A 12400-nucleotide genomic window follows, 5' to 3' on the forward strand; every position below is an offset into this window, starting at 1 on the left:
ATTGGTTTATCCAATCAGAAAAAAAAACAGAAGGCAATAAACCTTTGGGTATTCAGTGCATAAAACGTCCATATAGCTCAAACTGTCAACTCATGGCGAACAGGCACTTATCTCACAGATGCTTCGTAATGCAAGGTACAGCAAGATAACATGGATAAAGGCTCAGCATGGGTCTAACAAACTGTCCTTCTATTTGTTGATATATAGTTCTTTCTCACAATGTCCCAATGGTAACTACATGTGCACCCTAATTTCCAGGTTTTTAATAGTCTACTGTTCTTGATTCCTTTTCAGTTTCCGTCGTATTTGCAATTTTCTCAAAGATTTTCAACATAAATTTTGTCACTGCTAAATTGATTGCCATTTTTTCCCTTTCAAGGAGAATTCTCCACCAAATGTCTGTCTCTCTCATATGGTATTTTTCCCAGATGTCTCCAAGATAGAGCGGTCTTTCATGACGCAGGGATGGACAATGAAGTGTTAAATGTTTCAGGGTTTCCACTACCTTTGTGTCCGGACAGAGTTTACGGTGCTTAGAGACATCGTTGCCCCTTTGCCTGTAGTCATCTCTACAGAGCCATAGATTGAGGCGGAATCTTAAATAGGAAGTTTGCAGGAACCAGTTAGGAAAAATTAACAAGTACTTTGGCAATCTGTTCAGTTTGCAGGGTTTGAACCAAAAATCTTAATGACCATTGTACTTCATGTATCTGAATCCAGTCATATTCAAATAGTTTTTTCTTCACTACATCAGGATTTTTTTATACGTTTTTTCCGATTCATTAATGCTTCTTAAGATCACTTGGCAAATTGTGGCCCATTCAGTTAATATGGGCTCATTATGATTTTCCATGGCTTTCTTCAGAACTTTGAATCCCCCAGTTGAGGTTTCATCTATACATTTTCTGTAGAAGAGGATTATTTTCCACTACGATATTGCTTTTAATGATCTTAAAGCCAATTCTCTTTGAACAATTTGGATCGGTTAAGTTTTGGGCAATTGAAGTGTACTCAACCAGAATATTCCTTCTAATACCGACCATGTTTTGACAGGCAGAAGGAATGAGGTTTCCGCCCCATAGACTAAAATCGGGACGACTTTAGCTCTATAGAAAGCCACCACCAGAGCCAATGAGAATCTGCAGAATCGTTCAGAGAAGATTTTTGTTTGGGCTGCCACGTTCTTTACCTTGTTTTTGAGGTCAGTAATTCTTGGTTCCTCATTTTCGTCATTGTTAAGCCAGCCACCCAGGTAAGTTAGTGAGGAGACTTCTAGGATTTTCTTGTTGTTTACGTCCATCCTTTTCTTTTGTTTTTCACCCTAGTTGTTTTGCCAAGTGTTAGGATTCTAGATTTCTTCAGATTGATGATCATGCTGTTAATGTCGACAGTTCTGTAATGTGGTCAGTTGATGTTGAAGGCCTATCGCGGTTTGATCAATCAAAACTGTCATCCGCATAGATTAATCTTTCTACCGGGACTCCTGCTATGTTTGGCGGGAAGATTCTTAAGTGTGCAAAGGTGTCTTCAATATCAGATGTAAAGAGATTGTATATTTCCGGCACCACGGGCACCCTTGCTTTAGGCCAATGTTGGTAATTATCTTCTCAGACAGCAAGCCTTTTTTATTTAGTCTCACTTTAATTGATGTATCCGCTTTAATGTTGTCAAGAATGACTTCAGGGCAGTTCCACTTTGTTAATTTTTCCCAAAGCTCTGGTCTTTTGATCATGTCAAAAGCCTTTGATAGGTTGATAAAGCCTACATAGAATTTCACTCCGTTGTTTCTTAATGTTTTAGCTTTTACAAAATGTAGTATGAAGATGTTCAGGGGAGTTCCCCAACTTTTACAAAACCTGACTGCCATTGGTCTCTATGTCCAGATGTTTCAACCCATTTGATCAATGCTTTTAGTAGTATGGAGGCAAAGGTCTTTCCTGCCACGTCCAATAAGGCTATCGGCCTGTAGTTTTCCGGGATAGTTGTCAATCCTTTTTTAAAAATCGGAACCACTACGCTTTCCTTCCATGACTTCGAGACGTTACCAGATGTTAGGACATACTTGAACAATTTGTGTAGAAATTTTGCTCATTCTTCCGGGTCACTTTTTAAGCCCACGTTTGTCAGCCCATCAGGGCCCAGAGCCCTCAAATTCTTTAATGATATTTTCCAATGTTGCTGTGTCTATGTCTAGAAGGCTTTGGTCTTGTCTTCTCCTGGCCCGGGTATTGGATGTCGCCAGAACTGGCTCTTGCACTTGCTTATAGTACATGGACCATTGACTTTCCAAAATCGTGTTAGCTGTTAATGCATCTTGTGGTGTTTCCTTTTCGTTTAATAGTGCCCAGGTGCCCGTCGTATTTTTTTGACAGATGGACGTTAGCATTTGTTGCGAGTCATGATTTAGTATTGTCTTCTTGTGTATTGTTAACCAATTACGGTAGTTTTGCTTAATTTTTTGAATTTCAGCCGATCTAGTCATCAGTTTACTTTTATTTAGTTGTTTAAAAGTCTTTTCTTTAAAACGATTGCCCTGTCATATACGTGTCGATGAGACATTGTTGGATTTGATTGAGCCGGTATTGGCGGTGGTCTGGAAGATGTTAAGCAACAGTAAATAATCAATAGTCGGCAAGGGATTTTGTTGTTGCATTTGTGTAATCATATTAGGTAGGTTGTTAGTCAAAGCCGGGATATATGTAGGTTGAATTTTTAACCTATTTCTTCCTGGGTTGATTGTCAGGTCGTGTCCATAAAATTGTTGTTTGTTTTTGTTGTTCAGGTTAATGCAGGTTAGCTTCACCGGGTTATGGTCACTTGATTCCGTAGATGTTACTTCTAGTTCATCAATGAACCCTGACATATTAGCTGAGACAGCAACATAATCCAATATTGCGTCAGATTTTTCCCCGTGCCTGGTCGGCTTTCCTGCAATGTCTCCGTTTGTAATCCCATTTAGGATTATACAGTCCTGTGACTGCATTGCCATTCTCCATGCTAACCCTCGTTTTTGTTTAGATGCAGCTGTAACTGATTAATCCCTGATTATGTTGTTTTTAGCCAGGCAAGTGCAGTTGAGATATCCAACAATTATTATTAAAGGGATCCAGCCATTTTTCTCTTTGTTGATCAATTAGGCTCAGGATATCCCTTGGTAGGGAACTATTTGTGTTAGTCCCGGGTGTCCAATATATGTTTATTAGGATTAAGATCCCGTCTTGAGTTGTCACCTGGGCTTTCGTTAACTGTATCATCACCAGAATCTGTATATATGGTGACGGATTCACAGCGCTCAGAACCGTCCATTTGAAGTCATCCTTAATTGCTATGAGTAGCCCTGCCATTGGTCTTCCTTTAAACCCTTTCATGGCTTGATTTACAAAGACACAGTATCCTTCCATCATTGGGGTCTCTCTTAGCCATGTTTCTTGAAGACCTAAAACTTCTGGGTCTTCCTTGGAAAATTCGTTCCAAGTTATAAGTGTCCATTCTTTTGTTACGATTTCCTTTGAACATTATTGGTTTTACATTTTTTCTGCAGCCAGTTTGGCCAGCCATTTCCATCTTGCCTGTTCTTCGTCCAAGGTCTGAGGCACCTGGGGCTGATACAGCGCTTTTTTTAATGGGATTCATAGGCTTCCTGAAAGTGGGATTTCCTGGTTTGATTTCCAACTTCTTGTTTGATAATTTTTTTGTTTAAGTCAAAGCCCATGGACCCCAGAGTCTGCACCTCCACCAAAAGGAGTTGGTACACTACTTGTGATACAATATGGATTTGTACTCTGTCAATATGCGTTTTCTCAGAAAATTCTATTAGTGCCACATCAGTTGAACGGATTAGACAGTGCCGGGATCTGATGGAACAGACGATTTAAAATCAGTCCATTTAGATGTCAAATTCTTTCCAGTGTTAACGATCTGCCTTTCGCTACGCCGGTCTGCATGGAACTGGAAGGCCTGAGCGGGATAGGCCGCTGGTCTTCCAGTGCATTATTTAGCTCCTTTTCCGGTTTGTGGTTGTCTTGACGACTTTCTCTGTGTTGGGATTGTCTGTGATTGGGCTCCTCTAAATTCAGCACTGTCGTGAACTGTTTGGCCTCCAGATTATGTACTGGTACTACGTTTTGTTTATTTCGGCCCTTTCCAGAGTTTTGTGTCCAGCTCTTCGGCTTGGTGGGTTTCCCTTGTTTTTGTTTTGCCCGGCCAGTTTGCTTTATGCATCAAGATCTTGTTCGGTTTTGGGTTATGTTTAGGAATTACTCTCGTTTGTCCGTTGTTCCAATCGGTTTTCATCGTCTGCCCCGAAGTCATCCTCTTCTGATTGCTCCCCTTCAGTCTCAGAGGAATTTACACGTTCCTGACCACAATCTGGTGTACGACTCTTTTGATATGGAGTATGTTGACATCTCCATTAAGTCTGAGTTGTCTTCCAGATGTGGTTCGTCAGGGTCAAGGGTTATTTTGTCCACAGTACTTATGTTGTTCCAACTTCTTTGTGAGTTGACAGGTTTTGCACAACTGCTTTCTTTGGGCATTGTCAGGCTTTTAATAAACGCTTTGCTTTTATTTGATTTGTGTGCCATTTGTTGAGTTTCAGTATTTTATTCATTTATCAGCTGTGGCACCTGGGTCGGTTTTAAATTTCCATTCGACCCTTCCTGCCGTCTTCTCCCTCGCAGGTATTATTGTTTTATTCGAAACAATCTTAACTTTTTTTGTAAATATTTCACATATTTCCGGTTTGCTGTTTCCCTTTGTTACAGGCTCTTTGTCAACACGTCTCTTGCCCTGTAATGGGCGTTTCAATTAGACTTTTCCTTTTGCTACGGGCACGTTTTGATTTCTGGTCGACCAGGTTATCCTCTTGGGGTTTGGAGATCTTGTTCATAGCATTACCATCAAGATTTGCGGGGATTATTTGCTCTGCTTGTATTTCTGGGTTTCTGTCGTTCCCAAACTCCACCTCTTCTCTCACTGAATCATTAGGTTTTTCAGGGTTATTTTGGGTTCCTTCTTTTGTCAACTCCTGTATTGCCATTGGTTTATTCTCCTCACTCAATGGTTGGGGACTCAATGTGTCCTTATTAGGCTGTATGGCCTCCATGTCTGTATTTGGGCTCACTGGGTTGGATAACCCCCCCCTAGAGATTCTCTTCTCAAGGTCTTCCATCTATCACTCTTTTCCTTCATGATAGGTTCCAAGACGATCTTTAGGATTTGGGAGATTTTGTGTTCAACGTTATCCATAATGTGTTGTAATGCGGTAATGAAACCCTCATTAAAGATCACCTTTGAGTGTACCATTGCCAGGAGTGTGGTGTGATCTTCAATGTGTCGGTTGCGTCTTCGTGCAACTTCAAAAACGGGGCTAGGAATGCCACCATTCTGATTACCGTATGAAAGTTGTCCTTTTCAGATGGTGTTTGCCGCTGTCCATCACTCCTAGGGCTATCGATCTTGAACGGGGAATTTATGTTTGTTGATGGCAATTGTACAGGCAAATGTATGTCCTGTATTCCCCCTGATTGCATGGTTTGTGACATTTGGTTTTTTGTTTTCTCAAGAATTGTTTGTGTCGATGTTTCCGTAGTCTGACTATTTTGTTCCATCATTATTGATTTTTCCAACAACATTGCTTCTGGGATTTCAATATTCTGCAAACTTTGCTTTCGGCCCCTGTTGTCCTGGTGGGCTAACCTACCATTAAGTAAATTTGGCGGTGCTTTTTGGCCGTAGAAATTAGGAACATCCGTGCCGTCTATTAATGATAGTTTCTGAGGTCTCCAAATATTTTTGTCATGGCCAATGTACCTTATAAATTGTTTTGTTGGTTTCAGGTTTCCCCTTACTCCATAAGTCAATTGCTGTTTCCATAATGGGAATGTCTGAACTGTTGATTGAGGGTTTATTTGTGGGCGTCCTTTCAGAAGAACAAGTTACTCTCTTACCTGGTAAGATTCTTTTGATGGGATGGTCCGACGACGTATTCCATATCTATGACAGTAATCACCACAGCTGTGCTGCTTCGGAAAATCTTTCGGCGTCTGCGTCCTGCATCAATGACGTCGATACGTCGTCCTCGAGGGCCTCCGTCGAGCCGACGTCACCGGATGTTATAAGTAGGACACACGACGCCCGTAGCCTCAGTTGTAGTTTTTTCCCCAGAACGGGCAGCACCAAACCACTGCCAGTATGAACACAGAAAGCCTTGCGGAAACGCAAGCTGCAATCGTATAAGAAATTCTGTAGCGGGGCAGGTAGGGAGGGAGCGATATGGAATACGTCGGACCATCCCATCGAAAGAACGTTACCAGGTAAGAGAGTAACTTGTTCTTCGAGGGGATTGGGTCCTCCGACGTATTCCATATCTATGAGAGACTCCCAAAGCAGTACCAACGTATGGAGGAGGGAAAAAGAATTTAGAATATAGACATTTAGAATGCCCAATCAAATTGCAGAGTAAAGGACCACCTTGCCAAAGGCCAGATCCTGCCCATGGAAAGAATCTAGGGAGTAGTGTTGTACAAAAGTATGAACTGAAGCCCATGTGGCTGCTTCACAGATGTTACGAATAGGAACACCCCTCTGCAGGGCAGTAGAGGCAGCCATACCCCTAGTAGAATGGGCCCGTAAGCCTACCAGAGGGTCCTTACCCGCCAGGCGGTAACATTCAGAAATTGCCAAGATAATCCATCTAGACAAAGTCTGCTTAGTCACAGCTTTCCCAAACGGCTTCCAGCGTAACCAATAAAGAGCTGATCATCCACTCTGACCCGGGACATGCGTGAAATGTAGAAACTTAAAGCTCTCCTAGGATCCAACCTATGGAGACTCTTCTTCCTTACCAGTATGTGGAGGACGATAAAATGCCGGAAGAACAACCCTCTGGCTTAAATGAAATTCCGACACCACCTTCGGAGGAAAGGAAGGACGAACTCCATGGACAACCCTGTCCTTATGAAACCCAGTGAAGGGTGGCTTAACTGAAAGTGCATGCAACTCAGTCACTCTGCGAGCGGAAGTGACCACAACTAAAAACACAGTTTTAAGAGTTAACAGCCTCACAGGACAAGAATGTAAAGGCTCAAATGGAGCACCCATAAGGAATTTCAGAACAGGGTGTTAGGCAGAAACCTGTGCAGTTCCCTTTGGGAACACTGCAAAAGATTTAGGACTGCAGGTGTTAGCAGTAAACCCACTTGGTAGCAGTTTGTACCACCCAGATTTACCCGGTAGCTGTGGCGGAGCAGTCAGACCTCTCTCAACAAGATTTAGGCAGTATGCAAAGTATACACAATAGGCACTCAGATACAACAATACAAGCAAACACTGACCAGAGCTTTGGTATCAAAGTATATAATTATTTATTTAAAAACACTGTTTGAAACACTCCAGCACTCTTATGGTAAAACACTCTAAACACAATTACTATTTATAATATATATACCCGTTGTTCCTTATCAGAGAAGTCTTAGTTAACACCACTTATTTCCATACAGAGGTGAGCGCTTAACTGTAGATGGCACTCCAATAAGTTTATGAAGAAGAGAGGGAAAAAGAATATGGGAAGGTACACCACTCTAAGGTTTAAGAACACTATTAGCAAGGCAGTAGAGCAAAAGTCACTTGTGAGCCGAAGTCCATAGGCTGGGCCCACTCTTAGAGAGAGCAGAGCACAAATGCGCCCAAGATCACACAGTTACACTAGGCTTAGAAAGTCTTGCAGAGAGTTCGAAAAGAGTTTAGAGAGGCTCAGAAAAGTTTAGCCAGGGTGTCCCAGGCTAACCCAGGTTCGAAAGCCGGGGGCTAAATCTACCCCGTACAGTCGATGGCAAGGGAAGCCGGGCGGGACACGGTACCTTAAGTGGGAAGGATCCTCCAGCGGGGGCAGTTGTTCCTGGCAGCGTGTGCAAGTCTCGTTGTCGTCCAGGGGAAGAGAAGATCTCGACTTGGAGGAAAGATGAAGGTCGTTGCACTGTCAGGGAAGAAACCAGCCGCGGAGTTTTCCGGTTAAAGGTATTACCCTTTAATTTGTGGTCGTGGTAAAACGTGGTATCCCGGTTGCTGGGGTGCTTGGCACAGGCAAGGCGGCCACGAGATACGTCAGGAAGGCGAAAAAGACAGTGAAACTGGTTATCCCCACCAGTCAAAGGAAGAAGACTCTCCGGCGGGAGATCTCCTCTGTCGTTGGGAAAAGTGGTGAGATGGTCCAGCAGGGCTCCACCGTTGGTGTCATCGTGGCAGGTCGGCTCAGCTTCTCCCTCGTCGGATTCTTAGGTCCTGTGGCGACTTCTGAAGTTCCAGTCCCCAAAGCCCTGCTTTTATGCAGAAAACCCCCATTCACTCAGCCTAGCTGTCATTCAAACATGCTTAGTGGTCAGCTCACCACTTGGGCCAATCAGGACGGAGTGCGACTTGAGCTGCCTAGGCAACTCAGTCCAGGGTGCCTAAATCCCCCTCCACTCCTCCTAAGTACCCAGACAGAGTGGCACCACTTTGGAGGGCTTCTGTGGAGAAGCCCGCCAAAAAGTGGAACAAAGGGCTCGACTTGGGTTGGAGTCACAGAAGAGAACACAAATGCCATTTTAGAACAGAATTTTGGCAAAAAATACCAACCGGAGAATTCATATTAATTAAATAAACCGGCGGTATGTTCGAGGCTATCGTAATTAAATAAATAAAGATAGCAGTCTCGAACAATGGGAAAATCCCATAGAGAAATATTCGCGGTTGAATATAAAAAGTAGTATCCACTGCCATCAGCCAAAACTCGCTCAGGGGGAGACGGAGACGTGCCCCCTCGACTAACAGACCCCGGGGCAATTGAAGTGCCACCTCCAGTGCGTCCACAATATGATGGTTTGTACTGGTTCTGTTCAGAATTTAATGGTGACTTTACAGGCCCTGGGAGACAGTAGTCAGTCCCAGGGGATGGAGCCTATACTGGGGAGTCACTATGACACTCCTGTGTTACTGCACTGAGGGTGCTGTGTAACACACATCACAAAAACACATGAAGCCCTATGGAGTAAAAGACCCCATAGCCCATTAAACACATCTAGAGTCAAAGAAACACACTCAAATCATGCCCAAGAATGAGGGTAAAAGAGTCTCACTCTTGGCAGGAGAAAAAAATAAACCCCAAAAATCCAGCAAAGCTGCTGGGGGACTCACTAGGTTAGGAAATTCAGCCTAAACAGAGAATTCTCCCTAACACAAGGTTCTAATCCCAACCAGGCACCTGGAAAGGTGACTGCGGAAACGCATTAGTGAGTCCTTTGAGAAACTGAGAAATTAAAGGAATTTTGAAATAGAAACGCTCCTCAGACGAGCGCTTAAATATAGACAGCGACGCCAGGTAACCTTCAACAATACCCACTTGCAGGCCCCTGTGGGCCAACGAAAGCAAAAAAGACAGAACCACAGGAATGTTACATGAAAAAGGATCCACATTCTGAACCCTGCACCAGTCGCAGAACTTTCTCCAACTGCAACGGTACAGGGACTTAGTCACCGGCCGTCTGGCCGAAAGAAACACCTCCATCACGTCTTCAGGGAGGTCCCAATCCTTGTACCTCAACCTTTCAGAAGCCAAGCGTGAAGGTTGAGGGACCTGACCTCTGGATGGAGAACCTGACCCCTCTCCCGTGAGAGCAGATCGTCTCGGTAGGGAAGACGACATGGAGGGCAGATGGACAAGTCGAGAAGGTCCGGGTACCACGTCCTCCGGGCCCATGCCGGGGCAATGAGGATCATCCGGGAACCGAACCACCGTAGCCTCCGCAGCACTTGCGGGATAACGGGGACTGGAGGAAACGCGTATAGCAGTGGGAAGGACCACTCCACCATGAACGCGTCTCCTAAGGCTCCTTTTGGAGGAAAATCCCGCAAGCAGAATCTTTCGCACTTCCGGTTGACACTGGAGGCGAAGAGATCCACTTGAGGGGTCCCCCAAAGGGCAAAGATCTCCACGAGAATCTCCGGAGCCAGCTCCCACTCGTGAGAGATCGCGCTCTGCCTGCTCAGAGCATTCACCGTCTCGTTTTTGTCTCCGGCCAGATGAACTGCTGAGATCGAAACGTCCTGCTGGATGGCCCAGAACCCGAGCTGCATCGCCTCCCTGCACAGAGGAAGTGACCCTGCCCACACCCCCTTTTTGTTGAGGTAGTGCATGGCCACTGTGTTGTCCGTCAGAATCTGGACATTCTTCCCTCGCACAGTTGGCTGAAAAGCCTTCAGGGCAAGCCTGACGGCCCGCAGCTCCAACAGATTGATATGGAGTCTGGACTCCGATGGAGACCAAGGACAGCTGACTGTCAACTAGTTGGCATGAGCTCCCCATCCCGTGAGGGATGTGTCCGTCACGATCGTCAACTCCGGCCAGGGCAGCTAAAATGGAGCCCCCCCTCATCAGACTGCCTTCGACGGCCCACCACACAAGGTCCTAGGCGACCGAGGGCAGCACCTGAACGGGGTCCGACATCCTGCCGGAGGACTGTGACCACTGGAGCCTGAGGGCCCATTGCAGAGATCTCATCTGCAATCTGGCCTCTGGCACCAGAAGAATGCAGGATGCCATGAGGCCGAGCAACCTCAAGAACTCGAATGCCAGGAGCGTCTGGGCAAGTTGAAACTTGTGCACCATCTGCTGAATGTGAAGAGCCCTCACCTGGGGAGGGAAACACTGCCCCAGGGATGTGTCGAGCACTGCTCCGATGTACTGGAGCCTCTGTGTTAGCATCAAGTGGTACTTCTTTAAGTTGAGGGAGAAGCCCAGCTTGTGAAGGGAGGGGCAGGTGACGGACAGATGATCCAGGACCTGCTCGGGTGAGCGCCCCCTGATCAACCAATCATCCAGTTAGGGGGAGACGGGAATCCCACCTTTCCTGAGATACGCTGCCACCACCACCATGAGCTTGGTGAAGACCCTCGGGCGGAGGTCAATCCGAACGGCAGGACCCGAAACAAAGTGTGAGTCGCCAACCGCGAACCTCAGGTACTTCTTGTGCTTTGGATGGATCGGCACATGAAAATAAGCATCCTTGAGGTCGAGAGACACCAACCAGTCCTGAAGTTGAAGGGCCTGGAGGACTTGAGAAACAGTAACCATCTTGAACCTGTCCTTCCTGAGGAGTTTGTACAAACTGCGCAAGTCCATGATGGGTCTCAATCCCCCGTCTTTCTTCGAAATAAAAAAATAAGGGGAATACCATCCCTTGTTTCTCTCCACTACAGGCACCAGTTCTATTTAGACAAGAATTCTTCACTTTTATGAGAAAAATCCATCTTTTACAATTCTTTGATGGTATTGACTCTGAACCTGAAAACTCGGACTCTAAGCTACACAACAAATCTACATTCAGTGTCCCCATTCAAGCACAAACCGCAGAGGCCAAGGTATTACAGAAATGTGTACTCCATGATTTAGAGCAATTGGAGAAGACCACCAAGAACAAAAGGACGTTTATGACCATGACCACACGTAATAAAAAAAATGCAATGAGAGACCTACTTACGAATGACAAAATTGTTATCCAAAAGGTGGACAAAGGGGGCGCAATAGTAATACAAGACAAAGACAAATACAAACGGGAATGCAATAGACAACTACTCGATTTGGACAACTATCGGCATCTCGATTGTGACCCCACAGACAAACTCAAGGAACTCATTGTGCAAAAAGTTGAAAAAGCTAAACAAAGGGAGTGGATTACACCAAAGGAAGCGGACTTTCTTATTAAAACCAAACCTCGAATACCCCAGTTTTATACTTTGCCTAAAATTCATAAGTCTCTATCCAACCCGCCAGGCAGACCAATCGTGTCAGGTGTGGAATCAGTACTCGAACCATTATCTAGGTTCACTGATACTTTTCTTCAACCTCTTGTTCGAAAGATGGCATCATACATACAAGATACCTCCCAAATGATCAAACTAGTGGAAGGCCTACCTTTTGAATCAGACACAGAAATTCTCTTGGGTTTAGACGTGGTGGCACTGTACACTAGCATCCCACAGAAAGAACCCATCGATATGCTTGAAGAAAAGCTATTGAATGATCATACAGTGGGCAATACCCCTATTTCTTTCATCCTTTGGTGCGCCGAGATGAGTCTACAAGAAAACTATTTCCATTTTGACGGCGACTTTTACCAACAGATCCAGGGGACAGCAATGGGGGCCACATTAGCACCCAGCATTGCTAATCTATATATGAAATTCTTTGAGCTCTCCAAAATCTTCCATACCACTAATCCCTTCCTGAAGAACATTACCGAATTGAAAAGGTACACAGATGACATATTCGTCATCTGGAAGGGTACATCAACAGAACTCCAAGAATTTCTTACATCAATATTCAAAACCGGTTTCTCAAATTCATCTCCAACTCGAGCAAATA

At 44.8% G+C, this 12400-nt stretch overlaps 1 protein-coding gene across 1 annotated transcript in view; it reads right to left on the bottom strand.

Moving 5' to 3' along the window:
- Nucleotides 1-12400, bottom strand: part of PFDN1 (prefoldin subunit 1) — a 243689-nt gene that overhangs the window by 82495 nt on the left and 148794 nt on the right. The window lies entirely within an intron of this gene.

The sequence above is a fragment of the Ambystoma mexicanum genome, chromosome 3p (assembly GCF_040938575.1).
Source record: "Ambystoma mexicanum isolate Mex_15411 chromosome 3p, UKY_AmexF1_1, whole genome shotgun sequence".
Lineage (NCBI taxonomy): Eukaryota > Metazoa > Chordata > Amphibia > Caudata > Ambystomatidae > Ambystoma > Ambystoma mexicanum.